At 44.6% G+C, this 3365-nt stretch overlaps 1 protein-coding gene across 1 annotated transcript in view; it reads left to right on the top strand.

Annotated features, from left to right (window-relative positions):
* Window positions 1-3365, top strand: part of FANCA (Fanconi anemia complementation group A) — a 75617-nt gene that overhangs the window by 17040 nt on the left and 55212 nt on the right. The gene's annotated exons all lie outside the window — the stretch shown is intronic.

Below are 3365 nucleotides of genomic sequence, written 5' to 3'. Positions count from 1 at the left end.
AAACAAACAAACAAAAAAACTAAAACAAGTGTGAACCAACACACCCGGCCCTTTAGCCCACAATTTAAGGGGATTATTTGGATTTTTTTTCCCTGAGTTGCTTGCGTTCCCTGTATATTCTGGATATTACTCTTTTGTCAGATGAATTTTGCATATATTTTCTCCAGTTCAACAGGTGTCTCTGTTGATTATTTCCTTTGCTTTCCAGAAGCCATTTATTTATTTATTTTATTATTATCATTATTTTATTTACTTATTTATTTATTTTTGGTTGGGGCCTGGTTTGAACCCACCACCTCTGGTATATGGGGCCGTTGCCCTACTCCTTGAGCCACAGGTGCCATGCCCAAATCAGCATTATTTTTTAAGATAGAGTCTCACTCTGTCACTTTGGATGACATCATCAGTGTGTTGTGGCATCATCAAAGTTCACATCAACCTCAAACTCCTAGGCTTAAGCAATCTTCCAGACCCAAGTCTCCCAGAGTGCTGAGACTATAGGCATCCACCATGCCCAGCCAGTTTTTCTATCTTTAGTAGAAACAGGGTCTTGCTCTTGCTCAGGCTGGTCTTGAACTCCTGAGCTCAAGGGATCTTCTTGCCTCTGTCTCCCAGAGTGCTGGGATTACAGATGTGAATCACTGTGCCGGCCTCCAGAAGCTGTTTAATTTAATGTAGTCCCATTTGTCTATTTTAATTTTTGTTGCCTATGCCTTTAAATTGTTAGCCATGGCTTGGTGCCCATAGCATAGTGGTTGCAGTGTTAGCCACATGCACCGAGGCTGGTGGGTTCGAGCCTGGCATAGGCCTGCTGGACAACAAGGACAACTGCAACAAAAAAAATAGCCGGGCGTTGTAGCGGGTGCCTGTGGTCCCAGCTGCTTGGGAGGCTGAGGCAGGAGAATCACTTGAGCCCAGGAGTTTGAGGTTGCTGTGAGCTGTGACGCCACAGCATGCTACTGAGGGTGACATAGTGAAACACTCTTTTATTATTATTATTTTTTGTAGAGACAGAGTCTCACTTTGTTGCCCTTGGTAGAGTGCTGCGGCATCACACAGCTTACAGTAACCTACAACTCCTGGGCTTAAGCAATTCTCTTGCCTCAGCCTCCCAGGTAGCTGGGACTACAGGTGCCTGCTACAATGCCTGGTTATTATTATTATTATTATTATTTTTTGCAGTTTTTGGCCGGGGCTGGGTTTGAACCCGCCACCTCCGGCATATGGGGCTAGCGCCCTACTCCTTTGAGCCACAGGTGCCACCCCATGCCCGGCTATTTTTTTTTTAGTTGCAGTTCAGCTGGGGTCAGGTTTGAACCCGCCAACCTCAGTATATGGGGCCAGCGCCCTACTCACTGAGCCATAGGTGCTGCCTGTGAAACACTCTCTTAAAAAGGTATTAGCCATAAAGTCTTTGTCCCTAGACTAATGTCCTGAAGTGTTTTCTTTATGTTTTCTTCTAGTTATATCTAGAAGTATAAAGGAAACTATAATTCTTACTCTAGAAGAAACACAGTTTATAGTGTTTGGTCTTACATTTAATTCTTTAATCCACCTGGACTTGATCTCTGTATATGGCTAGAGGGAGAGTCCAGTTTCACTTTTCAGCAATGGATATTAGTTTCCTAGCATCATTTATGAAGAGACTGTTTTCCCAGTGAGTATTCTTGGTGCCTTTGTTGAAAATCAGTAGGTTAGGCTGGGTGTGGTGCCTGGTGCTTGTTACCTCAGCTCTCTGGGAGGCTGAGGCTGGAGGATCACTTGAGGCCAGGAGCTTGAGACCAGCCTGAGCACATGCTGAGACCCCCATCTCTACAAAAAATAGAAAAATTAGCCTGATGTGGTGGTTGGTGTCCCTGTAGTCAGAGCTACTTGGGAGGCTGAGGCAAAAGGACTACTTGAGCCTGGTATTTTGAGGCTACAGTGAGCTGTGATCATGCCATTGCTCTCCTGCCTGGGTGACAGAGTGAGACATTGCCTCAAAAAAAATTTTGAGGAGGCCATAAATATGTAGGTTTATCCTTTCTGGGTTCTCTGTTATGCTCTGTGGCTGCATGTCTGTTATTATAACAGTCCCATTTTTAGTGGGTTACTGCAGCCTGTAGTGCATTTTGACATCAGGTGGTGTGAACTTCCAGCCTCATTCTTTTTGCTCAGGATTGTTTTTGCTATTTGGGGTCTTTTTTGGTCCCATATTTCAGATTTACAGATGTCAGTAGCACTGGAGGCACTTAAGAAGTCATCGTGGATGTAGTACCTTCTTGCGATATGACTTGGAAATCGATTTGTTGTCCAGGAATACTTAGGGATTTTTTTTTTTTTTTTTGAGACAGAGTCTCAAGCTGTCGCCCCTGGTAGAGTGCCATGGGCTCATAGCTCACAGCAAATTCTTAGGCTCAAGTGATCCTCAGTTTTTCATTCTTGGAAGAGATGGGGTCTTACTCTTGTTCAGGCTGGTCTCAAACTCATATGAGCTCTAGTCATCCACCCACCTCAGCCTGCTAGAGTGCTGGGATCACAGGTGTGAGCCACCTTGCCCAGTCTAGGGATTATTTTTGATGGACTGTTAAAAATTTTAGGATTTTTTTTTTGTGTGTTTGACAAACTCTCACTTTTTCACCCTCAATAGAGTGCTGTGGCATCATATCTCAAAACAACTTCAAACTCTTGGGCTCAAGCGATTCTCTTGCCTCAGCCTCTCGAATAGCTGGGACTACAGGTGCCCACCACAATGCCCAGCTATTTAGATGAGGTTTCACTCTAGCTCAGGCTGGTCTCAAACCTGTGTGCTGAGGCAATCCATCGCTTCAGCCTCCCAAGTGCTGGGATTACATGTATGAGTCACCATGCCTGGCCCCAGGATTGTTTTTTCCATTTTGGGGAAAAATTGTATTAGTATTTTGATAGTGACTGCATCGAATTTATAGATTCTTTTTATAGTACATCCCAAGTTTTTGTTCCCTTCTGGAAGTGCTTGAACCAGTGGCCTGAACCAGTTAGTGCCTGCAATCCACACTGCAGCTCCTGTTTTAGGAGGGCCTCTACTCTGCTGTTATCATGAGGCACTCTATACATCAGTGAATTGGGGAAGAGAAATGATCAATTGCATCTTCTCTTTTCTTTTTTTTTTGAGACAGAGTCTCACTATGTCACTCCAGTAGAGTGCTGTGGTATCACAGCTCACAACAACCTCAAACTCTTGGGCTTAAGCATTTCTCTTGCCTCAGCCTCCCAAGTAGCTGGGACTACAGGTGCCCGCCACAACACCAGGCTATTTTTGTTGTTGTTGCAGTTGACATTGTTGTTTTTTTTTTAGCTGGCCAGGGCCGGGTTCAAACCCACCAGCCTTGGTGTATGTGGCCAGC

Source organism: Otolemur garnettii, unplaced genomic scaffold, assembly GCF_000181295.1.
Source record: "Otolemur garnettii isolate 467f Iridium unplaced genomic scaffold, OtoGar3 scaffold00185, whole genome shotgun sequence".
Taxonomy (NCBI): domain Eukaryota; kingdom Metazoa; phylum Chordata; class Mammalia; order Primates; family Galagidae; genus Otolemur; species Otolemur garnettii.
Note: the sequence above shows the minus strand (reverse complement) of the source record. Positions and strands in the feature narration are given on the sequence as shown.